Below are 27896 nucleotides of genomic sequence, written 5' to 3' on the forward strand. Positions count from 1 at the left end.
TCGAAAATCCAAGAATCAACTTGCTGCACTCGAGCCTCAGATCTTCCTCGATCAACCGAATAAATCGGCTACTCCGCAGACCGTGGGACACTGAAAGATCGTATTGCAGGAAAGTTTTCCACGAATCGCTCCGCGCGTATTATATTCCGGGAAAGGGGAAGATTATTGCCGCATGGTGGTCTCGGCGAAGGGAGCGACGCGACGCGACGCGACGCGACGCAGACAAGCGGGTGTTGCGGCTGGGATCCGAGTTGGTAGTAGGTGGTTTCGTATCCTAGCAACCTGGGCTAGTTCCAGCCGTGACCACACCCTCGATTGACCAATTTATTACTCATCTAACGACCGGTCCGCTACTGTGCGCTGCTCGGAGTGATTCTGACGGGGTGACTCGTCGATCGGGACGCCCTGGACGTCCGGGGGCCTCTAACCTAGATTTCCTCACTCTCTCCCTTTCGATTGCTGTCTGCCGGTCCCTCCGGCGGATCGATAAGAATATTCGTCGGCCTACCGTTTCTTCGAATTTCCACTCGACTTCTGAGCAGATTCTGGGCTGCAGGGTTACCGGTCTTCGCGACGCCTTCTTGGCGAACGGATAAGGGTTGATTCGTAGACGTGGATGTAACCGGATGCTGACAGGTCTCGTTTCGTTGTGATACAAATAATATATTATATAGAATAAAGATCCTCTGAACATCTGAAGCTAACCTCCAATTTCCATCCCCAACTTTCCCATGAATAACGGAAACAAAATCGCTTATCTACTAGTCTACAATAAGAGACAAAATCTATAAGATCCAGTTCTAACTATATTCCACATGAAATTAAAAACGATCGCCAACGAGACCCACATTCCTCAGCCGAGCTTAGTAAACATACGAAATCCGAAGACCTCCTAGCAACCTTCCGAGATATCCTCTAAGCACGATTTCACGTGCATAATAACCGTCTCCCTAATAGCATCCAGGGACGCGGAGGCGGGGGCGGTCGTATTCGTGACGCGGGCCGAGGTACGAATGCGAGAAGTTGCGAGGAAGCCTTAATGATCGAAGCGCCTCTTCCACGAACCCGGGGGAATCTGATTCGAGCCGGGGAGCGAGGCTAGAGAGAGAGGCGGACAGACAGACAGAGAGAGAGAGCAGTCGTCCGCGGGGCGTAGGTGGCCGTTCGCCGGAGGGGCGGACGGGGGTGCTGAAGTCAGATCTCCAAGGTTTCATAGGTGTGTTGGCTACAAACGGTTGCTAGGATACGCGGCTAGGGAGGCAACCGGTCAATACCTCGGCTGGCTCTCGGTGCTCGGGGCTCACCTCTCCGCGCGAGGCTGAAAACGTCACCGGTGGAGAGCTGCTCTCTCCACCTGTCCCACCTTTGCCCACACCCCAGCACCCCGCCGACCCTCACCGACCGGCGCCAGGGCAGCAGCAGCAGCACCAGGACACGCTGGCGCTGGTCCCCACCCTTCGACGCTGTCTACGTTGCCATCCACCGCTGCTGGCTAGACTCTTTCGGTTGCTGATGTAGCCAATTGGCATTTGTTTGTTTGTTGATTGTTTTTGGATGGAATCTGGGTTTAGTCTGCTGGATAGTTTCTTTTTGGAAGCTGGTAGTTGGTCGTTGAAGTGGAATTTGTTTGTTAGTTTAGTTTAAGGTAGACTTATAGTGCTGATGGCTAGCTTCTTTGGGTAGCTAATAGTGTGGCGTGTTGAATTAGCATTTGTTTGTTTGTTGATTGTTTTTAGATGGAATCTGGATTTAGGCTGTTGGATAGTTTCTCTGGGAAGCTGGTAGTTGGTCGTTGAAGTGGAATTTGTTTGTTAGTTTAGTTTAAGGTAGACTTATAGTGCTGATGGCTAGCTTTGGGTAGCTAATAGTGAGGCATGTTGAATTAGCATTTGTTTGTTTGTTGATTGTTTTTAGATGGAATCTGGATTTAGGCTGTTGGATAGTTTCTTTGGGAAGCTGGTAGTTGGTCGTTGAAGTGGAATTTGTTTGTTAGTTGTTCAGTTTAAGGTAGACTTATAATTATTATAGATCTATGCTGATAGCTAGCTTCTCTGAGTTAGCACCTGTCTATCGATTAATTGCTGTTAAATCAACTATAGAGATGGTTAAGCTTCACTGAGTACCTGATCGTGTGGTACGTTCAATTAACATTTGTTTATATTAATTGTTAAATGAAATCTAGACCTAGGACATCTGTTATACAGATCCTTTAAGTTGCTAACGGTATGAAATGCTGAAAGAATTAGGGGATATCTATAGGACACTGTAACCGCTAAATATCAGATTTCACAAGAACCAAAAGAAGTTTGCGTCAACAGTTCGACTTCCAAAACGGAAAAGGAACCTGTTCGTCATGTTAACGGCGGCCACCGAAGACCACTAACCCCTCGCTAATATTTTTCGTATTCCGTCGAGCAGCTTTCCGACTACGCGCACGTGAACCGCGCTTGTACACGGATGGCTACGACTGGGATACGCTTCCGTAGGAAATGGGAACGAGGACGGGGTTAAATGGAATTAATACGGTGATGCGGTCCGATGTCGCTTCTGTTGCGATTCTTCGAGATTGGATCTGCACACACAGTTGTCGATAGTAGCGAGTTTCATACAGTCAATCGCTTATCTCCTCGCCGGGGCTTGCCAATTATAATTTTATCTTGCGAAACAGGTCGTTCAATTATTTAACAAACGAAGACTGAGCATCGAGGAAAATGATAAATTACGAGAAAATTCTTGGTTCATCGTTGAAACGAGACACCGATGCGAACGACGTCGTTAACGAATACCGAAACGTCCCCATCGATAACTTTCACGGCTGCTAATGGATTAAGTGAAACGTATCGCGCGTAATAAAAGGCGAACCGTTTAAGATGAACGCCTCCGATAAGATCGTTCGTAACATTATGCAATTTTGTACCAATTATTACGTACACAAGTGGTCTATCGAACACCGTATCTCTCCGCATTTTAAACGCACGAAACCTCGCCCGACACAATTCGTGTCCACGCCTAGAGCGATATCATGCTCGCGAGCCTTTCTCCCTTGCTTCTCGGAACCGTGGCCCACTCGACCTTTCGAATTTTCCACGTGGCCCTTATCGGTCCACGCTGTTCCTATCGGCCACTCAAAATCTTCCGGGTAACACTGAAATTTCTATAGACCGATCGAAGTGGAAAGAAATGGTGGTTTCGATGTGCTCTAGGGAATATCGTTTCGAGACGATACAAAGCCGAGAAAGGTTTTGATACTGGGCTTAAGAATGAACTGTGTAATTGCATGTTTTATCGTGTCATTTTATGGAAATGAGAATCGACCGGGAGCTAATTGGTTCCGCGCAGGTATTTCGGGAGATTAAAGTGTAAAGAAAAGTGGAGGACGGAGTGAAAGTTAATGAACTCGGTTAAGATAATTCCGATGCTGAAGCCGATCATTTCTCTTGGAATATATTTAATATGGAAGTCGATACTTGGGTTGGAATATATTTGGAATGTTAATTTCAATAATCAACCACGGTTATGTTCAATTGGAACGCCGGCAAGCGTGATAATCATATCGATATTCAATATTAAACGGTATTTAATATGATTACATCGTCGAATATTCAAAATTACTTGACATAAATACTCAAACATTCAATATTCAATATTAAAATATCCAAACACTAAAAGCTTCACCTCTTTTATGAAGAACCAAAAACCAAACCAACATAATATTCCCAAAAATATAAAATATAAACCAAAAAATCCAGAACTCATGAAAAATGTTACAAAATTATCTACCATTAGAATATTACTTCTCGTCTCATTTACTAATTATTCTCAAGATCACAAAGTTTAAACAAAGTTTAATTTAACCCTTTGAACTCAGTAGGCTCCAATATTGCGCCAGTTCTAATATTAAATATTTTAATGAATTTTAAGAAAATTACCTTGAGATTACTAGATCTTCGAAATATAAGTTTGTACTGAGAAGGGCATTATAGGTCTAAGAAATGTTATAACATTGTTAGTTTTCAGTAGGACTACCACCAAAATTGGTAAGAGTTGCCGACATATCACAAAGCTATGTGGAGTGCTAAGGGTTAAAATAACAAATATTCAACTTCATAGTTTTGCTATGATTAATATCAAATCAAGTGGTGACTATGAGTCTATTCACGAAACCACCCGAAACTAAATAAACAAATAAATAAATACAACACAACCGACGAAACCTACGAGCGAAACACTCCGAGAAACACCCCTTTTACCTTTCTGTCGTTCAGCTAGGCATCTAGTCATCGGCCAGCAGTACTCGTGTTCCTTTCGTAGCGAGGCAGCCACCCATTTCCGGGAACCGCAGCCACGGGAAGCCCCGGGGATGAGCGAAAGGGGTGCACCCCCTTTCCCCTCTCGTCCCACCTTCCGCTCGACGACTCTGCACCAACAGCGAACACGCGAGCATTCCCCGTGTGTCGGTGCATCCCCCCCCGATGCGGCCCCGCTTCCTTCCCGCCGCCTTTTTGACTCGATGACTACGTCACTTTCGGCCCCGAAGGCTTCCTTTCGACGCTGAAAGGTCGCCGCTATTACGGGGGATTCACCCTCGCCGCTGGGGATGGGTTTCTCTGCGGTGTCTTGCGGTTTGCCTCGCAGCCGCGCCGTTGATAACACTTTCACAAGTGTTTCGAACTGTTTTTCACGTTGCAGCCGATCGGAGATTTGTTTATTCAGGGGTCTCGACTGTTAACCCCTTGCTCTACGATTTCATTTCGCAGTTGCACTTGTTAGTACTTCACGTTAACACGTTCCACGGAAATTTCGTTCATATTTTGCTTATGATATTATAATTTTATATATTTTGATATCGTTTTTTGATGTTTTCGGTGCTTTGTAACGTATACAGCTATTCTTGACCATGTGTCCCTTAAAAATATTTTACAAAAATTAACACATGTGGTACACGTGTTAATAATACACTAACAAAACAGAATATTCTATGATTTTTTTATATATAGATCTACTCTAAATCACACAGATTGGTAATAAGAAAAATAATGTTGCATTTGAACTCAAAAGGACTGAATAATATTTACATCTGTTGAATAGTAGAAATCTTTGTTACGAGTCTGACACGGTATGGTAAGGGATTAATCTTTGTTTAATGGTATTTTTATTGAAGTTATCGAAGGATTTTGTTTTTATTGAGTTTAGGTAGATAGAGAAGATGTGGTTAAACGAATCTTGGAATTATCATAGAAACCCTCGAAAAATTGATAGAAGATTATTAAGCTTCGAAAGTAAGTTCAAGACACGTAATGAGAAGGATAAGTTAAATAAAAACAATTAAGAACACAGATGCTCGACATTAAAAGCATCCAGTGTATATAGGATCACAATTCTCACGAAAACGGTAACATTTCCCGTTCCTCGCGTATCGATCACAGTACTCGAGTGAAGCTGCGTAAAATAATGTCGGATGTTCGAGACTTTATATCGATAATTGTGAAATAAGAGAAACGAGATACGTCATTCCGGACACGGTAGTTGCAGCGTTAACGATCCGAAATGAGATCAGGCCATCTCACCCGGAATCATCGTAATCGTTACCTAATCGTGGCCACGGACGATATTAGGGATATCTGTGAATACCGAGGCCGCAGAGGTATCGCCGCTTTCACCGAGATCATTAGAGCGGCTGCTTAAACACGCCGCGTTCCGACAATTCGGCTGGAAAGCTCGATTATTCATTCTAACGAGCTGATTTTATCGGAAAACCTCCGGCCGGCCGGCCGGGCGGGCGGCGCTTGCTCGAACGCTCTCGCTGGACGGAGCTGCTGCGCCATTATGATTTATACAGCCGAGATGCAAATTCGCCGCGAGCTTCTCCTTGCTAAATATTCTTATCGATTCGCGTATCCCGGGGCTTGTCCCGGCGATGTCGGAATTTATACGAGCTCATTATACACGGTGCTCGGCGAGCGACGAGCTGCTCGCCTGGATTTCAATTCATCACCTTTGTGTGTTAAACCACTGTTAATTAGCCGATTTTCCGCGGAGAGAACGATTCGCCGGCGCAGATGTTACTCGGGACGGTAATGCCGCGGTAAAAATGCTAATGTTATCTTTAACCCGTTCGCAAACAGGCTCATTCTCTTTTTTTCGCTAATTGTTCGCCTTTGCGCGTGTTGGTTGATTAATCGATTGTACGTTTATTCGTTGGTAATTAGGCGTTTTATGGATGGCGAGGTCTTCTGGTGACGGGCTGTTTAATAGGTTAATATTCCGATTTAACAGCATTCATTGTTGTAAATGCATGTCTGAGCAAAGTGTCGTAAAGGTTTTCGTTTTCTTTTATTTATGGTTTGATAAACGGACGGGAGATAGACATGTGATAATTTCACTTTGCTTTCGACCCTTTCCCATATTTCATATTAACACAGAAGCTTTCCTTGTTTCTTAATGTCATTACCATACAATTTCCCTTCACTCTTCTATATCATCATACAATCATCAATTGCTCCTCAATATTATACAATTTTCACTCACTCATTCTCAAATCTTCTCTTACTTATTATACAATTTCCCTTTAGTCCTCAATGTCATCATAGAATTTTCCCTTTCATTCTCACGGTTATTCCCTTAATCGCTCATGAATCATCTTCATTGTCACACCTACTCCATATCGTCTCGTCCGAACATCGCCACGAAATTCCCTTCCGCTCTTCGAAGATCATCCAGCGTTTCCTGCAATCCGGAGATTGTTCGGCGCGTTATAAAACCAGCAGACAGAATTCTATAATAATTCCGATTTCACTGGAATCGGTATTCCAGGAAACGATTCTTCCGCTTCAGTTTTTATTCATGCCGAGCGGCGCGGCGGAGTTGCGGCAGGAGCCGCGGTGCCCACCCATACAAGGCCCTCATCCACTCGCAATGAAAGTCAAGTGATCTACCCGCGGGCGAGTCGATTCCTACGTTTCAGCGGCGCGCACATCCTCGCCTCACCTGCGCTCACCTGTCTTCCGCTCACTTTCCTTACCCCTGCGCGGCCAACGGCGCGATCCGCATCGCGGCCGCGACCATTTAAACATCACCGTTTCTCAACCGGCCGTGCACCAGCTCCCACATCGAGGGAGCTGCTCCGCCAACGGTTGCGCCATCGCGGAACACGCTCCGCCGACCTGCGCCAACATTTTCCCTCTGTTCCATTTGTGTTTGTATTTCTTTGATTTTTAGTTGCTAGAAAGCTGTTACATCATCCCTTCCATGTAGAACTTTTATTTAACTTTTAAGCGATTTCTCGCATCATCCCTATCGCCATTTTTCTTCTACCGAATTTATATTTTAGTTTCTCTGATTTTTAGTTGGTACTTTTTAAGTAACTTCTCGTATCATCCCTATCGCCATTTTTCTTTTAGTGAATTTATATTTTAGTTTCTCTGAGTTTTAGGTGGTAGAAGGATGCTACATCATCCCTTCTATATAGAACTTTTATTTAACTTTTAAGTGAGTTCTCGTATCATCCCTCTCGCCAACATTTTTCTTCCATTGAATTTGTATTTTTATAATTTTTCAGCATTTCCTATACGTACAATTATTAATTCTCTCCTATATTTGGTAGTTAGATTTTTCATCCCTCATCCTCCTTCACAAGGAATCGATGTTTTACAAAGTAAAGAAGTTGTTCTCCTTATTTCCGTAGTTTCTGTAGAATCTCCATAGAATCCCTATAGAACTGAAGAGCGACGAAGGTATCTCTAGACACATGAATCGCCATCTTCTCTTTTAAATAATCCCTCAAGAATCAACGACCAATATTGAAGCTAACCAAACAATATCTTCCCTAACTATATTCTTCAAAAAACCTCTCGATCTTTCCGCTATAAATATCCCAAGTCCGTTAACAGACGAAACCTGTGTAAACAACACAAAATCAAGAGACTGGACCAGCAACGAATAAAACCGATCTCGAACAACGATTTCCCAGAAAATAACACCGCGAACGTTGGAGGGACGACGAGGACGGCGTTTCACGTCCGAGAACATTGAACTCGAAAATGCTGCTGACAAAAGACAAGCGTCCCTGCCTCCGCTTCGCAGACGCGTCCGCCATAATGCATAGTTCCCACATCGCTCGGCGGCGGTGCAGCGATTCTCCTCTGGCTCCCGGTTACTTTCTATAATCTGAATTTCCACCGAAACCGACGCGACGGGCGCCGATAGGATTCTCATTAATTAACATTCAATGCAACAAAGTCGGCCGGCGCGGGGCCTTGAAACGGATCCCGACCGTTCCGCTACGGGAGCCTCCTCCAGTAACGATCTTTTAAATAATCCGGATCCCTCCCGGTGATTAGCGTTAATTACCCTTCAAACTGGCTCCGCGAACCTGGCCCGGAGTCAACCGATTGTTACGTATTGGAACAGAGTTTTCTAACGATCCCCTAAGCGATCGGAATCTACGGCGGTTACAGTTACTTAACTACAATTATCCTCCGCGGTTCACTTAGTATTCCATTTTAATTAGTCCTGCTGCTGACTGTTAGCTCCGGGGACAATTTACAGATTCACCTTGCGAACGTCCAACTGTCTCGAATCGTTAGACGTGTAGATCATTGTAAAATAATTGTAAATCAGAGATCTGGAGCCTCCGTTGGATTCCTATACGTATTAAATCTATTTTCTTAGAATTAATCCTTCAACTTATTCTTCCTCGCCTAGTCCCGTAAGAGTTGCGTCACATTCAGAGTTCTATTAGAAACTTCAATTGTATTAGAATAAAACTAGTGTCCTCCAACTGAAGTGAACTATACGCAATATCCGAACTTAGATTCATTAAGAAGTAAAGGATACAATCGACAGAAAATTAGGTGAAAAATGAAGAATGACCGATCAACTGTATTCCTCGATCTAATCATCGAGTGATCTCCTTGCGGAGTCTACTACTTACATCGTACCAAGCGGAAATTAGGGCAGACAGGACGAAAACGTTCGTTTTGAGCAACGGATTCCTCGGAGAAAGAAAGGGCAAGTATTTCGACGAGCGAGTGACTTATCCGTTCGCTTAACGAGGCCACAATTCATTTTGATGCTCGCTTAAATCACGGGAGAGTGACGTTCTCGGTGTGAGGAGGCCCGCCGCCATTTCCATAGCAATCTCGATTCGCTTCTCGGCGAGCGCACGAACGAGAACGCTCGGCCGGCCGGCCGGGGCTCGGTTATCTCGCCCCGAGGATTGATCAAGATTAGTGTTCCCACATCCGGAAGCGTTTCTTATAAAAGTTTCCCTCTTTTCCTCCGCGATCCGCGGGCAACGCGCGCCTATGGTCGAGCCAGAACTTTCCATCATCTCTCTCTCCGCGGCGCGGCGCGGCGACCCCGTCGCGAGACGGTGCACCTGCGATCACACGCGCGCTTCGATGCAACGAGATCAACGCTAGAACTGCGGAATCTCGAATGGACGACTTTCAGTCTCGTTGTTTCGCAGTTGTCTAATCCCAACCCCTCGTCGAGTTTTAATTTCCTGGCTTTAACCCTTCGCGTCGCCGTTAGTTCATTCAATTACAACTTAATATGACGCATTTATTTATTCAAGAACATTTAGGAGTCATTGAAATGTTACCTTTAAACGGTACAATTGTACTACAAATAAATATAGAAAAAGTTGTTAAAACAAGTAGAGGTTGCAATAAAAGAATGTCGAGTCTGACTCGACATGGGACTGCTAAGGGTTAAAGTTATGGACATCTCAAGCCTTTGACCTATGATTTCCTTGATAGAAACAAGATTTGATAGTTATTCTGCTTCTACGTTTACTCGAGAACTTGACGATTGATAGGAAAGTATTCAATCATTGGTTTGTAATCAAAGTATTAAGCTTTCTGCTTCGCTAATATGGATGAACATGGACGATAGGGGAGAGAATAGATTCTTTTTATAGAGACTCTACTGAAGATAGTTTAAGGAAGCTACTTCCTGTTTGTCGAGTAGATGTGAAGTAGAATAGAATAAAAGGAGAGTGGCGATCCCTTGAAGACGACTGCAAAGACACCAAAAGGATGTCGAAGCGCTCGTGTTTCCCCTAGTTGTAATCTGGATGTTAATCTTAATTAAAGGAAACACACTTTAAAACCCATCGAAATATTTATATTGTCCGACCAAACGCGAACGGAGACGCGTACATGTCGTTGCTTTTATCGTTCGATAGATTCTGCTCCATATTTCTAACAATAAAGACGTCTCACGAGTCTCGCGAGCCTCCGCTCGAGCGTGTACGTCCGATTCGATCATCGGAATCGATAACGCCGCGGCCGGTGGCATCGTTCGATATTATTCCCGTTGATTTCCTTCGTATCGGCGAACTCGAACCGCGAACAACGCCGGGATATCTTCCGCGCAGAAGCTTACGGTTCTCGTTTGTCAACTCGCCTTTTGTGATACGCGATCTGCTACATTCGCACCGGCGCGGTGTCGCCGCTATAATACGAGAACGGTTCCGAGAAAACGGATGCGGCGCTAATATTTCCGAGGCACGTGTAACACGCAACGCGATCGTTCGAGAAATCGCGGATCTCGCAGAATTTCAACATCGCCGGCCGGCGCGGGGGACATTCTTAAACGCTACGCGAGTCGATCGCCGATCCTCGCGTCCATCGATTAGAACCCGAGGTATTCGCGCGTTGTACGGATCACCTTTGTTTTAAAAAAGGAAATTTTATGCGTGCGATACCTTAGAATACTGAATGGAACGAGATGATGTACTATAATATTATCCCTTTGTACTCTAGAAGCGTTTCACTGGAAATACTCAACGTCTGACGAGATGCAGAGATAGAATGAAAATTGTTGTCCGTAGATTTAAAAACAATGATTAAGGAGCTTAAAAACCTTCGTTTTCTAAGCAAAAAGAAAAGTGAAGAATATCCGATTCACTCCGGGATTTCGGGCGAAATTCAAATATCGAATATCAAACTTCAAAATTACTATCACTAATTTTCATGTTTCCCGAAAGCTAGCTAGCTCAGATAGCAACAGGTGCTTCGCAACAACGAAGATTTTCGAACGATTTAATTCCAAGACAAATCGCGGACTTAATGCGTTCACCAATTCATTCGAAACATTGAATTATTCGTCCCCCAATTATCCAGTGCAACAAAGTGGTCCTTACAAAAAGAAAGTCACCAGGACTCAAAGAAACACAATAACTTACAAACGTCAATAACAATCACTTAGCAGGCAGATGGGTGAATACCTCCATAGCCTTCGGAAGGCAGTAGTTCTTTATTATCCACGGTTTCCGCACCTTTTTCGGTTAACTTAATTACTCTTATCGCCAATCATCAATTGCATTCGGCGATCAAGAAAAACGCAACTGCCTCACAATGTAGCGAAGGAAAACGTCGCGTGTCGAGAAGCAACGATAAGAAACGATTACGAGGTGAGAGTGACATTCGTTACTTAATAAAAATGTAACTGCCACACAATGTGGCCAGAAGAAAACGCATCGAAGAGCAAATAAGAGGAAAAAAAACCGGGTCACGATACTTTCGCGGCAGTCGTCGAAAGCGTCGAAAGAGTCGGTGCGCACCGGGATTTTCCTATCGGCTGCACGAGCCTTTAATGGTAGCCAATTAAAAAAGTTGCACCAGAACGCCGCGCCGGTTAAAAACGACGCGGGAACGGGTAATTGCTACCCGACGGGCCCATAATTCAGAAACTCGCGCGACAATGTCTGCTCCTTCTGCAACACGCAGCCTCGCACGCTGCGCGAAACAAGGTTGAATCGGTCAAAATGTTACGGAGGATCCAATGACATATCGGCGAAAGTGGGACGCGTGCACTCGATCGATCGACCGGTTGCATCTGTTTCGGATGCATAATTTATCAGTCCAGCTTTCGATGCAATTTGCAGCCTAGATTGCCGGTATTGATAACGAATTGATACTTTCACGTACCGGTAGTGGCACGCGACGATTGGGCAGGGGATTCTATTATCTCTCGAGCGAACCGGCGATGCTCGCGGTGGATAGTGTTATTTGTGGGTCGGAAGATCGTCAATAGCGGCGATGATCGGTGCGATGGTTCTCTCTGGCGAGATTGCGTTGCTCGAACAGAAATTAGCGATCTGATTAGGGGACGCTCGAGATTCGCGTCGGATAAACCTCGGGCGCTGGAATGTTTGAATTAGATGTTTTTAATGAGACTGTAGTATTTCATAATATGTAGAGTTTCGCGGAGTCGAGAAGAGATAAGAGTTCGGTGTTAAGTCGATGTACTGGATGATTGAGATGATGAAGTTGTGGAAGCTTCATTGTGATCTGTAGTCAAAGACTTCTACTAATTACGTGTTAAATCTTGTAATTTCCCATTACAATCGAATCGTCTAACGAATGAAGACAAAGTTACCATATTTTGCATGGAAGATTAAGTATGGTTTTTAAGTTCAATCTGTTAGCGACATCGAGATCAACGATTCAACTGTCTCGAGGAGAATATCGTAAGACGACGGTTTATCTGACAATCGGAACGCGGATAAAACGGATCTACCCGGATTCTCACGGAAGATCTGGCGCAACAAAGGAGCATCCGCGGAGCTTCAAGGGCGGAGGTCAGTTTCGAAAGAAAGAGGGAAAATACGTATTAATCTCCATGTTCCATGGATTCCAGGAACATTGTTATCTCGCCCCTGAAATCCGCCGGTGAGTCCACCGGTTATCGTGATCGTCGTGTGCGTGCCATTCCGCGTGCACGCGAGCGCGGATGAGAGCTTCGAAATGAACGTGTATCCTGCTACTTTTTATGCGTCATAATTCGCCATATTGTCGGATAATTAAAGAGCGCGGCGGGTAGCGGTGGCCAGCGGAGTACTCATCCTTGAATCGCGCCGGACTCTATCCTTACACGGTCCATTAAAATGATGAAAAACGGTCCGCGAGCCAATTGTTGCTCCATCTATGCAATCGAGGCTGCACCGCGAATTTTCATGTTACAGAGTTTTTATCGCGTTGACGTTGACGTGCAATTGTTCTTTTTACTTTAACGATGGAATCGTTAACGAACTTTCATTTCGTCGTATTAATATTATTCTTAGGGAACTTCTATTCTATACTATACATTAATATTACCGTTACAAAATTGTAAATGTATCGTTACAAATTGTCTTGTCAAAAAATGTAAACATTTCTAGTGAGAAACTTCGGAGTGCAAGAGAATACTATCAAAGAATCTTCCTTCTACATTGTCAAACTCTTCACTAAATTATTAACCACTCCATAAAGTGAAGTGAAAAATTTTCTAATAATAATGTCGGTTTGTTTTATCGTATTAATATCACGATTAAAGAATCTTCGTTGCGTTATATCAATGTATCAACGTATTATCATTGATTTCGTTAATACGACCGCCAAACAATGTTTCCTGTCGATCCGCCTCGTTTTTAATTGAACCCGCTAAGTCGGAAAGGGGGATCAAGATGAACGGGTCAGGACAGCGAGACGGTTTCCCGGTGATCGAGCGAAAAAATAATGCATATGTATACATCCGATCGATAATAACCGGCTGATACGGTCCGGAGATCGAATAAATAATCGTGCTCATTATGCGACGGGATGAACCTTGATTACTGACCTCTTCACCCTGTACCGGTCGCGCGTGAATTATTCATCGTCCTCGCGCGCATCCGAAAAACTCATCAGCGGGGCTCGGCGACGTCTTCCTGATACGCCGGAGCTAATGTATACGGGGACGGGGACGACAGAAACGCCGTTTCCTTTACGGCGATCGGAAGTGGAGGCGACGGAGGCGGGCATTACGCCCGGTATCCACGCGAGAGCAAGTATCAAGGTAAGGACGTGACTCTACAGTTTCAGTTTCGTCGAGGAGTCGTTCTGCCCGGTTCCAAGATAATCAGTGAAGCCTCAACTGGTAGCAGCGAGTAAACATGAAGCTTCAGTCGTAATTCTCGTAGACTTGGAATTTCACTCGCATGTATCACCGTTGAAAATTTTCCAGTAAATGTCTGTTGGAAGTTAACTATATCAAGTGGAAAAGTAGACACTGAAGTAGAAGCTTCAATATTTTTCTAGCTACCAAGCATCAAGAGGCAAAATTATTATAATCTCGAGAAGAAATTCGACAATGTCTTTAGAACAGAGTACATTGCACAGTAGATCACAGACGATAATATATTCAATATTTCCCTCGCTGAAAGTCGGAACCTCGTTAATCCTTGCAGCTTTTCCGAAAACGAGACCATCGCTCAATGGTAACTCCGAGAATTTACATTCAACCGATAATTCCAATCGCCCGCATGCGAGCGTATATACCAGCCGACCAGCAAAAGGGAACGGCAACCGAACGAGACAAGAAAACTGGCGAATTAAAGATTCATCAGCCTAGCGAACCGGTGGTCGCTCAAGTACAAAGCGCGAAGCTTCCCGGAAGCTTCGCGTAGCCCCGGCTGAAACAGGGATTCCCTATCTAGGGAATTTTCATCGAACAAGGCAGGCGCGATTCGCAGATGCGTTCCTTCGTCCAGATGCATCCACGTCCGTGGAGAGATAGGGCAAGCATTACCTTCTGCACGCACACACATCCTCCGGAGCGTGCACGCAGGCGCGCACACACGTGCAGCCCGGAGCACGGTGCCCGCGCTCGCAGGGTCCACCTGAGCGAAGCAGACGAGCGAGTGAGCACCGGGAGGAGAAGGTGTCTCACATGGGTGCCTCTGTTCCCTGCAACACGAGTCCCACAGATGGGGGAGACATCCGGGCAGCTGACGTTCAAATGAAACTGACTGACTGACTTCGGCTTAACCGACTCCACATCCTCCTTCGATTAAGGAGAACTACGTCCGGAGAAGTTGGAGAACGGGAGGATGGGGATATTCCGTCAAATTGTTTTTCCCTCCCCTCGGCCGCCACCCTTCCCCCGCCCCCCACTGTCCCCGCCGCAGTTCCTCTTGTCCAACCGTTCACATCGGTTACACGCTCCCGCGATCTTCCTTTGTCTCGCTCCTCCGACGACGACTCGGAAGAATAACCCCGGGGACCGTTTTTAACCTTCGGTACGGTGACCGGGTCCATTTTCACGTGTTTCCTTTCGGCACGAGGAATCGGGGCCTGATCGTTGGGCGATCTCTTTTTTAACCCTTCGCACTCGAATGTTTTTCACTGGAAATATTTGATATTTCCCGACGAGATATAGACGACATTGTTTGAAACTGATCTAACGATAATTCAGAGATAAATTAAGCAACGAAGCTGTTTTATTTGAATAGTTCACATAGCAGTACAAAGTTTAACCCTTTGCACTCGGCTGGTGACTCTCAGTCACCACTTGATTCGATGTAAAATTGTAAAGTTTGGTATTTAACGTTAATCTTTCACGTTCACGATTGTTTCACTTTCATATTTAATTACGAAATAACAACCGGTGACACGAGATAGCTTCTACATGGAATTTCCGGCCAATAATGTGTTGATGTAGCGGGATTGTTGCCACCGCGATCACTGGTGTTCGTTGGTAATTTGATTTGCTATGGATTGGCGATTTCAAAAGGTTAATGATTGAGGAAACTGAGGGAATTAATGTTTTTTGGTTTATTCACTTGATCAGGCGTGGAAAGTCTTTCTCCAAGAATAAACTTCGCGATAGTAGAATATTATTTATTCCACTGAAATTTATGAAAATCAGAAAATATGAAAAACTCGTCGTATTTTCTATTGTTTCTTCGTGCGACCGACAATCGAAGGACAGTCCAACGATTAAACGAGTAACTAATGTTTCCTTGCTAACAGTAAAGAACAAAGAAGAATTTAGATGCGTTTCTGTTCGCCTCCCTGTTCACGAGAAGAAAAGTTTCCCGTTCCCGTAACATCGGTAGATCGGATCTCCTCGGTTTTCGGGTGCCGTTTGCATGAGCAACGGATTTTAAACGTGCCGGGGCGTGAGAAGCGCGTAGAAAGTGAATCGTGAGAAGTAACCGTGACGAATCATGGAAATATTACGGTTCTCTCGTTTCACCTTAAATAAATAGTACAAATCTCTTATCTTCCGCCGGCGTTATTACCTTCTTAACCTTTTAACGTTCGTTTCCGAAGAATCCTTCGATGGCATTTATCTCGGAAGATCATTCTCGATCCCAGGACGCAGATATTTGAATTGAACGCAAGTTAAATTCAATGTCTCACCTTTCGATGAACGACGCGATACAAACGAGGCGGCAAATTCGTGATTTCTGTTTCCCTCGGATCAGTCCAAGGAACCGTCGACGATTTGTCGAGGAAACCGATGATCTACAGCGCGACTCTCTGCCGAAGCCGCTCGATAAGATTGCACGATATACACAGAGACATGCGAACTCGCCACGCAACACCTTGACTCGCATTAATGCAGTCGTTATCGACGAATTAATGTGATCGGAGACGAACCACCGTGGATTCGGTGACTCTCGATCAACGGTGAACCGGATTCGTGTCGCGATGCGCAGAAGATATTGCTCAATCCGGCGAGTCGCTGGATTACTAGGCAGATTGAGATCTACACGGTTTCGCTGGAACCTTATTCCGTTTCTGTTCAATCTCATGTCGAAGGATTCCGATCTTTCGGAACCCGCAACGCTTTGATGAGCATTTCAGCAAGAATTCGAACTAACTTAACGAGAAAGTCGTTTGTACCATGGGACTCGTGCTTCAATTAAAAGCTAACAGGATTAAGATACGTAACCATTAGAACGAAACGCGAAAATGCAATCAGCGGCCCTAATCAAAAAGTAAAATCGGGACGACCGTTGGCCAAGAGCTTCTCCAGCCACCCCAGCGCAGAATCTTAATAACAATTATTAACATCCATTAACCACGAGGCCCGCGCATAATCTCCCACGCCAAGAGAAGCCCTTCAAGAGATCCCCTCCGAGATCCTCGTACCACGCCAGAAAATAAACTGTCCTCTCGATCCTCTTCGAGAACCCTGCCGAGGAATCGATCCCATTTCAAACTTACAGAATATAATCTACTATAGGTGAGCAATTCTACCCACACAGTAGTGCCGTTTGTCAAACCGATTAACTACGATAGGTAACTCAAAGAATCAATCTTTCAGCACTGAAATCGAAAGGCGTTCAAGAAGACCCATAGGTACCATATTCTCAAATTCAAGCGTTAAAACATTTAATCAACTCTCCGTGTGCCCATGCAATTTCATCGAATTTCTTCCTATACAAAATCGATACTGCTACACCTACGTACTATAGTGTACATCTACATCGAGCCTACATAGTTACTGAACACAGTACTCGTACACCAGACGCGAGATCATTTTCAAACGCGAGCCCTGATCAATTTTCCAAGAACCCAGGCGAATTCTAAATTCTCTCCTATAGAAAATCTATAGTACCACGTAGAACCTATCGTACGAGGCACAGTAGTACTCGTACGCCATCAAGAGATACTCCAACCCGCCGACCAAAACGAGACAGACTCATGCAGCATTTGCGCTGTACGCCGAAGGGGAGAGACCGTGGGCCAGGGAGAGGAGAGGAAAAAAGTGAGATAGTGTGCCCCAGGGACGGGGAGTAGCCCGTAAAACGACGAAGAGGGTCCGTGGCCTGGCTTCGATAAAACGAACAACTGAAGAGAAAGAGGGAGCGAGAGGCGGGAAGGGAGCTAGAACGTGAAAAAAAAGAACAGAGAGGGAAAGCGCGGGGGAGACACAACCGGAGAACAAGGGGGAGAGCGAGAGGGAGAGAGAGAGAGAGAGAGAAGGGGAGGGAACGGATAAGAGGAAGCGTGGGCACTCAGGTGTGACTCTCCCGCGGGTTCTCCTGCCTCTCCTTGCCAGCAGCAACAGATACGCGGACCTTGGTCTCTCCCCGTGCACCTCCGGAAGTGCTCTTTATCTCTGTCGGTCTGTCCCCTCGCCCGTACCACCGTGCGTGCGTGCGTGCATGCGTGCGTGCGTGCGTGCTCGCCCGCGTCTGCCCCGAGCTGGACGTGCAACGGCCGGCCACGTAACGCCGCACACCGCGCCGGCTCGATTAACCGAAATTTCGATTCCACGGAACCTGCTATCGACCAAACGTTGGATCAACGGGACCCCGCCGCTTTCCGGCGCCACCCTTAGCCGAGGGTTGGACGCGGCGTTATGGAAAGTTCGAGTCTTTGGCGGTTTCGGCTATTAAACACCGAGCTGGAGTCTTTCGAGCTGTAGGGTTTGTCTTCGAAGCGTCGAATGTCTGGAGTATTGGAGGCTTCGGGTCTGCGAAGATCGAGATCAGAGTTTCCGGTTTAGTCTTGGAAACTGAGGCTCGGAGTGAAGTGAAGTCCGAGTCTTCGAGCTTAAGGTTTAACCTTGAAACTTCGAAGGTTTCAGGTTGTACAGACGCGTCTTGGAGTCCCGGGCTCTGCGGAGCTGTAGGGTTCGGCTTTAAAGAGTCTTTGGAATTTTGGGTTTAGTTTTGGAAAGTGAGGCTTGGAGACAGGGTTCAGAAAATTTGAAGCTTTAGGGTTTAACCTTGGAACTTCGAGAGTGTGATCTGAGATTCTTAAGAACTTAAATTAGTTCTGTCACAATAGACTCGCGTTTTTCTCAGTTGCGCAATTTTCTATGATAGGCGACAGTGTTCAAGGTAAGTTTCGATGGACTCTAGTTATTCTGTAGTTTAATTAGTAAGAGGAACGAAAGAATCGGAGACCAGGGGTTGCCGATGGATGTTTCTCACGTTCCAGAAGCATCGTTTCCACGTCTGGCCACGTTCTAGCTTAAGTAACCAAATTAGCGACGAGTGCAGCACGCTTTGTGCCGCATAAGCCGAAGCTTCTAAAGCTGAAAAGGACGTCCAGTTTGTCGATCTCTTCATCCGATTAAGTCCCACCAGTCGCGACCATTCCGCCGCGCTGTTCCATCTCCGTGGACTCTTTTGTTTCATCAGCCTCGCTGCCATTTCCTCCGGTCACCGCGAAACTATTTCTATCCCCTACTCTACTTCGTACAACTTTGGCAGCAGCGTATCATCGAAATATGTTCAATACCCTTGAAAAATTCTTCCCTATAATCTCTTGTAGAATTGCTCGAAGTAGAAACTTCATTAAAAAACTTCGAAGTGATCGAAATTCAAAGTTCTTCAGTCATTCTCCCTCTATCCTCATGTCTACAGCTTTAGCTACCTACTTTTGATTATATTTCTATATATAACACGATCACTTTATCGCCGTTATTATCGTTACATCGACTTCATAGCACACCACATAAATATCTTTATTATTCATATATCGATATTTCGAACAATGAGACGTGTCAAAAGCAGCGTACCTAGGAGATAAGATGTCCCTTATCGTGACGAACACAAAAAAATAACCAGAAAGAAGAAAGAAAGTAAGGAAAAACGGTGAGAGTCTGTAGGAATGATTCTAGGCGTTCAATAAATAATTAATGCTATTATGAAACAACGTTTTCCTCAGTTCGGTATCTTCCAGCGGCGTGTTCCGACGCTACGCCCGATCGAGATAGACGTAATCGAACGGAGCGGGTTACGAAATCGCGGAGAAAAAAAAAAAGGGAACGGTCCGCGGCTCTTACGTAGACCCGTTAGGTAGCGTTGCGTGTAACTAAATGCGAGAAATGCGTCTAATCGGGGAACCGAGCCGATCATTTTCGTTGGACGATGCACACCTGCGCGTCCGCTCGTTCACCTTTCGAAGACGCGTCGGAATCATCGCTATGTAACACGTAATGCGAATTTCACCGGGTTTCGTGTCTCCTTTCGTGCCGGTTTCCTCGCTGAGAGTGCGACGCACCGCGCATCATTGAAAATCGAACGATGTCGGTGTCTTTCGGCTCCTGTCCGTGAATTTTGATCGGTAGAAGGGGGTCACGCTGCGCCCCGATCGATCATTAATACCGATTCATCGGTAATGATACGACGAACATTGATCATCGGCCACCTGTTTACCTGTTCAAACACGCTCGTCGATGTTTCATCGAAGATCGAATTAAAATCGATAGAGAATTTAGGGAATTTCATGTTTCTCGATAGACTACTGTAGGAAACTAGGCTAACCAATTATCTTATAAATTTCTAAAAGTTATCTAAACTGCAAATTAATCTTCCCAATATTACAGCAATTATTCGTATCATACAATGTAATTAATATTATTCATTATAATTCATTCAATTATACCAAATCTCACTTTGATCTATTTCGATCTACCTTTCAACGATAATATCGACTCGCGTTTGAATTATCGAACATCTTAGCATTACTATCTTTAATTATCTATACTCGTAAATTATCTAGAACGACCAACAAACCTTCGCAGATCATAGAATTCCAACCATCATCAATACTGACTACAGAATGACGCTTCGATTTCTGTTCCAGTTCGAATATCCGGATGATCGAACGGTTATCAGCGTCGTGGTTCGTTATCGAGGCTCGCCGGCCCCGGTGACCGCTGAAAAATTCAGTTTCCCATTTTTCAAGCCGCCAGGAAACGGAATTGTTTCGTGCCGGCCGTAAAAGATCGAACGGTTAGAGGCCGGTGCGCACAGCAGGTGGTGCACACATTGTGCGTCTACGTGTCCGCGCCGCGCCACGCGACTTTCTTCTCTTTTCGAGTACCACTTCACGTGTCTCCGTAATCCGGCTGAAAATTTCCATCGGCCCGTGACACCGCCGCGCGCGCGGCTGTATTACAACGGACCTTGACTCTGATTCCACCAGACGGAGATCAGTATTGACTTTCACCGCGACCAGGAAATTTAACTTTATAATTCAGTGACAATAGAGTCGTTCGATCCGCTCGCCGAGTCCTTTTCTTATCATCGACCCTTACGCTGGGAACCAGACGCTTATTTCGTAGCTACTTTGTTCCGTCTTCGTGGACATTTGAGGAAATCACTTCGGGTTCTCCTTTCCTTCGATGTTTCTACGTTTCGTTTTGAAACAGAGGAGATAGAGAATTTATATGAAGATCCTGTGCTGACAGAATTTCGATGATTGAAGATGTTTTCGCGATGTAAGGGTCGTGTTTGAAATGGGGACTCTGTTTTTGTTTGACAGTGTTTTTATACTATTTATTTTGTGTGTATTTGAAACGAATTTATCTGTAGGTCTCAACTGGAATTCACGAAACTTTCCCAACAAATTGCTTTCTAGGTTTCTCACGATAAACAATCTTGAACACACGAGCAATCGAAGGTTTCTAGAGCTCATTGCAGATACAAAAATAAGAGCGGCTGAAGCGTTCCCTGTTAATAAAGAAAACTACAATCAACAACCGGACTCCATTTATTATAAACGCAGTGTAAATCCATCTTGCTTAGTACCGAGATACTTAAAGCATCGCACTCGAATCGATTCAGAGGTACTAATAACTTCGTCGAGTTTATCCACGTTCGTATGAACTGGAATAGAAGTAGACAAACAGGGAGTTAATAATAAACAAGAAATTCCCACTGAATCTTCACACGTTCAATCGCCATTCGATTCAATGCAGCAAAATCATAAAATTAAGTATTCAATACCAAATTCTATTCAACCTATTCACGCATGATACGTCCAAACAGAATGATTCCCTCCCTTAACATTCGTGTGACTGTTCAAATATTAGATTCGAAAGACATCATTGATACCTCGTTAAAAAGCGATACATATTTACGAGAGAATTCATCGAGTGCAAAGGTTGAATACCGAATAACAAAGTAACGCCTCAGGAAGGGCAAGATGATTAACACGTTGACCGCCACGAGAATTTAGAGCGTTTCGTATAGCATTACTTATCGTATACAAAGGCTGTTAATATTAGTTATCAATAGTTTGGTATCATAATCAAGTCATATTATTTAGTCACTTATACTAAGAATTTTAATTCAACATCAATTTTCACCCTGTAATTGTTTGCAGGTAATTGACGGTCATCGGTAACCACCGTGACCGTCAACGTGTTGAGAAGCAATAGAGATAAAGAACAAAGATACGAGGAGTAATCGCGGGAAGCGGGGTTTTTCGAGAGGGAAACGTTTTTTTCCTGCGGCAGAGAGGAAGCGGACGATGAGGGGAGGGTGTACGGGTCACAGGGTGGGGCCAGAGGGGAGAGGGACAGAGAGAAGAGAGACGAGAAGAGATGCCCGGAGAAGCAATGCTAATTCCTGGCTTGGAGTTGGGAGACTCCGAGAGGTTTCCCACCTTCTACGGTTTCCCTCTTCTAGACGGCACGACGGCCACTCGTCTGTCAACCGTTGGGGATGATAATGATTTCGTTTTCAATACCCGTCCGGTCAATTAACACTTTATCCGCCGCTCGCGATCAAAGCGACCACCCACGCGACCTCGACTTTCGATGACGATTGCGTTCGAAACGAGCGCCCTTTTTGGTATTTATATAAATATTACATTAACTGCCTTTGTTTTTGACATGGAATATTAATAATAGTAATGATGATAATAATGAAGTATTAATGATAAAGTATTTAAATACTAATCCAAATGACAATGCGACCTTCAGTTAGGAAACAAAGGTCCATGTAACACGTAAGTACTCTCTTGCTTTCTTTCATAATGTTCTTGTGTTCTTATTGTTACTTTTATTATTGTTATTTACTTTTTGGTGGAACATTAACTATCGCAAGGACCGAATTCGATCGCTTTCTAAGGGAATAATACTTTCCTTTGGAAATGAACGAGGAGTAGCGTGGTTTCAGTGGATCGTCGATTGTTAATTGTTCGTTGAAAGAAAAGCCGATTAATAGGCTTCCGGTAGACAAAGTGTTAACGAACGCGAGGCGAGTCCGCCGTATTCGGTCCTCCGGTCATAATCGATCGATTATAATTGATGGAGACCCGGCTGACGCAAGGTGACTCGGGTAACGCGATGGTAACAGCATTCTTGCCATTTTCGAGCGGCGGTCATCTATCGATTCTCCTTTTTATTCCGATGATGTTGCTGTGCAGTCGATTATGAACGCTTTATCGCGTATTGTTGGACACCGTCCGCTGGCTGCGTACGTTTCTGACGCAGTCCTCGCTGCCGCGATGGTTTATTAACGCTAGAACCGCCGCACCCGTCAAAATGGCGGGTCTCAGTTTTCTTGTTTCGTAATTATCGATGTCTCGAAAATGTCAAGTATCCGAAATGATTTTAAAAATAGTTTCGCTCGAATACTATTCTCAACAAAATCGAAAAATATTCATTGTTACGATCTTTGTGAGAATTATATATTAGTTGCTCTAGTGTTAAACGCAATGCATTGTTTTTCATGAAATTCCGTAAGTTTCCTGCGTGCTACACTAGAATTTTGTATAAGTGAACATGTTAAGGTTTGAAAATTTCGTTTGATTAAGGTAGATTCTTCTTGATGCTCTTTAGTTCTGATGAATGATTTCAAAAAATAAAAGGAAATGAGAATTTAACACTCTTTCACTTGCAGTATCCCTATCAAATCATCTCAAAAACAAATCTCAAATATCATTATCCAATAAAAAAGATCTATTTTCATCTCACTACTCGAAAAGAAGTTTTCAACTTCGATCGACCGATTCTTCCACCTGTTAATCAAAAAATTCGAATCAACGAATCTCCTTACGATAAAGTCTCTTTTGCAATCGAGCAAATCTCTTCGAGTGAAGAAGACGAATCTCACCGCGACGTTTCCGTTCTCTTCATTCTCCGGAATGAATCATCTAAACGAATTATAAATTATCAATCGAATTCAGGAAATCTGATACTCAAGCTGCCTTACAACGGATGAGCGAAGCAACGAAAGCCACGACACGATTTTCGTGGTGACGCGGAGAAGAGGCTTGATGCTTACAACAAAATCTCATTATGAAATTTCCGCCTCGATACATTAAGGAGATTGCGCGTTGATCGAAGAGAGCCGCGACGACGCATCTCGTTTCTCCGCGGAAATATGGGAAAACAATACCATGGACCAACAAAGATTGTAAGTGAATTCCATGGAAAAATCGAAAATATCCTTCGAACTTTCAACTGCGTGTTTCTCAAGCGTGAACTCTCGCGAAAGCGCGATTCGAGGTGAATTAAATTAATAGTGAACATTGTTTTTATAACGATGGATAGTCCTTAGTATTGCGTAGTTCATACTGGTACCAATGTAAAAATTATTAACTATGAAATTTAACTATCTTAATTGAATGATAAAACTATGAAATTTCACTGTACAATTTCACTATGAAATTTAACTCATGAAATAAAATTTGAGTAGAAAATTCAGCTACAAAATTTAACTATAAACCTATATAATTTGATTACAGAATTTTACTACGAAATTTAATTAGAAAATTTAACTATACAATCTAACAATCAAATTTACGAATCGAAGGACCACAGAGAAACGAAACAAAGGTCGAACGACGACTTAATTCGTCATCCCCATCGAAAGGGTGGATATCGTTAATTTCGATTTCAATTTCGGTTTTGATTTAATACCATTGATAATCCCAGCAAGGCGAACTCGCCGCGTTATCGGTCTAGTAACGTTAGGACGTAACATCAGACGAAATCGATGACGAGATAATGGACGCAGACAATATGACGTCCGGTGCTGAATATAAATCGTCTGTGAGTCAGAATGTCGCCGCTTTGTTCATAACTGTCCCGAAAGGCTTCCGCGGCAACTCTGTTGAAACCGAGCGACATCTGTTGGCCGATCAGCAAAATAGCTAAAGGCTTGGCTGATAAATGTGACGTCCATTTGTTTAATAATTATACTCAATAACTGAGCGCAATTATTTCATCATTTCGCAAATATTACAATATTTATGAAAACTATAAACTTTTCAGTATACTTTGAACGTTTATAGTCGCAGACTGACAGAAGTTTCTAGAGAGTTACATTTATTTACTGAAGCTGTTAATGACGATACTTTATTATAATTCTAAGAATTTCACGGATTATTTGTAAGATAATGAAAGTACGAATAATTGTAAATATTTGTTTCGATCAGAGTTCCATAGAGTTCGAAATGTGGAGAATTTATTGGACTTTGTAAATTTCTGTGACATAATGATTGTTTATTATAGACTTTGTTTATTATCGTCTTGAGGTTGAAAACATCTTGAAAAACACATGGGATATTCTAGTCAGCTTCTGAGATTTAATTCAAATTCGTGAGTCCCCACGACGACGTTATTAAAGCATACTCCGAATTCCATGAATGAATCATTTTGAAACGTGTAATGTTACCGCGACTGCGATAATTTTCCTCGTCTATAATTTTATATAGTCTGATTAACGTTGCATTATTGAGAACTTACGCATTGCCATCTCGGCGCGGTCTCCGGATGACACAGTGGTTCTCCACGTGATCGCGAAGTAGGACACAGTTATTTCATTGAACGATCATTTCAATCGCAAATTTAGTAGACTCGCACGTTTCGAAATAAGCTGCTATCACAACGCAAAACACAGTCTGATTATAAAGAGAAATTCGATATGAATTCGATCGACAATGAATTCCTTCGCGAAGCATCGAGGTCTCCAAAAATGGCACCTCTCTTGATTCGATAATTTAATAATTCACTGAATTAGAAATTCAGTTTAGTCCTTTTCGGAGATAATAGTCTGTCAAGTACTATTGCACAGTAAAAATAATTGAAACCTAATTTAACGTAGATTGTATAAACGATTAATAATCCTAGCAATGATTAAGTAACAGAAAACTGAATTGCAAAGGAACTATTGCAAATTATCAGTCGATGTTTCCTCTATCTTTTAACTATAAACTCTATAAATTGCTACTAACTTTTAATTATCGATCTAATTAATAGCCTATCAATCATGTTGATATCTTCGAAGATTGAGAAACACAATTACTACGACTGAGCAGAATTTCCTTCTCGTTTTCGAAGGAATAATTTCGTTTGATAGAGGCAAAATCGCGATGAGATCGACTTCGCCACCAAAATCGCTAGAAAGTTGAGCCGCACGGCCGAGAACCTCTACCCGCTGTTCAGCAGTTGTCATTTCGCGGATAGTGGTTGCGAGTTACGACGACAATACGGGAAATGCTGCACTCATCCACCCTGGCCAGGCAGAACGACCGTTACATCGTGTGCTCTCACTGCTGTTCTCTCTTCTGCCTGAATGGTCAATCATGGAAAAAAAGAAAATCTAGTCCAGACCGTCGGTGGCTCGGACAATCTAACCGATCACACGGAAATGGGCTGCCTAACAATCACCAATCAACAGTGTCCAATACAAGCTAACCTCGAGTGCTATACTTTCATCTCAATTCCTGAAACTCGACAAACGTCAATATCTAATTTCCTAAGTATCGATCATTAACGAAATCGACACCTACTTTCGTGGTAGTCTCATTGAACACATATTATTTCGACTGAAATCAAATGAAAAATCAAATTTGATTGTTAAAAACAGAAACTTGTTTGTTGCTTATAAAACGAAGATTTTTAAGTTGTCTAATCATTCCTTCTACTAACATCTGAACTATTAATAAGAAGTCTATGAAAAAATATTGATTCTAAGTTTTAAGTATCAACTTTTCACTATTAAATCCGAACTAGTCCAATTCTCTAAACAAATTTTATAATATCAATTAACTAAATGTATTAAACATTAACTCCAACTTTTCACGATATCCCGATCAAAACAATCAACGAAACTATTGCAAAGTTACCTAGCTACCATCATCCTTAACGTTGTATAACTAGAAAATTAGACAGCAATTTTTCTAACACCCTAAAGAGTCGAAAGAACAAATAAACCTATTCTCCGTGTTAATTAATCGACAGACGAAGGATCTTTTAATAACTCATCATACATATGCGAAAACCATTGCGCATAAACGTTTCTTTTACGTGATTGATTTATTGAGTCGTTCGTTAAGAAAGTCCACACCGTGCAGACAGTCTCCTCTAACCCCTCCAGCCGCTGTGGGCCACGCTGTAGCCCACGATACACGTGGAACCCGCTTCCGGTTGGCTGGTACCCGAACGTTACGGTATCGACAACTTCCGGTCATCAGGTGCCGAGCGAAACCTCGAAACCATCCGGTGATCTCCTGAACCGAATACATATCTATGTGCGCAGCGTACTCGCCGGTACGCGGCGCGGGGAGTGCGTTAAGATAAGCGAGGTGCTTTGAAAGCCCGATGATAACGGGCCCCCGGAGGAAACGCGTTCTCGACGACCCGACGCGCTGTGAGAACGCGCCGAGAAACGTATTTCAAAGCCGCCTTTATCCGAGGTGTCAATTCAACGAAACAGTTCAAATTCGACGGAGGAGTTTCAAAGATTCTTGAAATTATTATCTAAGTTTCGTGATTTATTCTTGAATCACTTCTCGGCTTTTCCCGTGATGATCATGGAATTTTAACGGTATTAATTAGAATAGGACAAGCTGAGCAGATTGATCGATTATATATTGAAATACTGATTGATAGCAATCTCCTAGAGAAATGCTTGTCAGTACTTGCGAAGGAAGAAATTAGAAGAGGATCGTTCTGACTCGTCTGGTATTAACGAACTATTAATAGAGAGTATCAGAGAATTCTTAAATCTTCCATCAGAGAATAGGTTAACCCTTTGAACAAATTATTTAATTACTTTAAGTACTTTAATTATTCTAAGCAGGGGGTCAGTATGTAGTTTCCTTGTTTTATCATGTAAGCAATCGATGATTTAGCTTCATCTGCTGAAGGTTTATATTTCAAAGAATCTTTCACCTGCGAATAGGTTGAATGAAGGAACGAAAAAGGTTTTGTTTCCGGATTCTCGGTTCGATCCGATTCGCCCTGCGATCGGGATCAGTTCGACCTATCAGTTTCCGCCAAGGTCAGGCCGGGCCGCGGGCCCGATCTCCGTTTCCCAATGAGAAAGCCCCCAATAAAAGGCCCGGCTCGCGGCGATCACGATCTCACCGCATCTAAAATCA

The 27896-nt window shown here is 43.6% G+C and overlaps 1 long non-coding RNA gene across 1 annotated transcript; it reads left to right on the plus strand.

Moving 5' to 3' along the window:
- The first annotated feature begins 22266 nt into the window (after positions 1-22266).
- Positions 22267-22758, plus strand: LOC143175101 (uncharacterized). The gene is made up of 3 exons (XR_012999732.1): positions 22267-22354; positions 22448-22511; positions 22610-22758. It is a non-coding gene; the product is annotated as an uncharacterized LOC143175101 (long non-coding RNA).
- Positions 22759-27896: the final 5138 nt, after the last annotated feature.

The sequence above is a fragment of the Nomia melanderi genome, chromosome 11 (genome assembly GCF_051020985.1).
Source record: "Nomia melanderi isolate GNS246 chromosome 11, iyNomMela1, whole genome shotgun sequence".
Lineage (NCBI taxonomy): Eukaryota > Metazoa > Arthropoda > Insecta > Hymenoptera > Halictidae > Nomia > Nomia melanderi.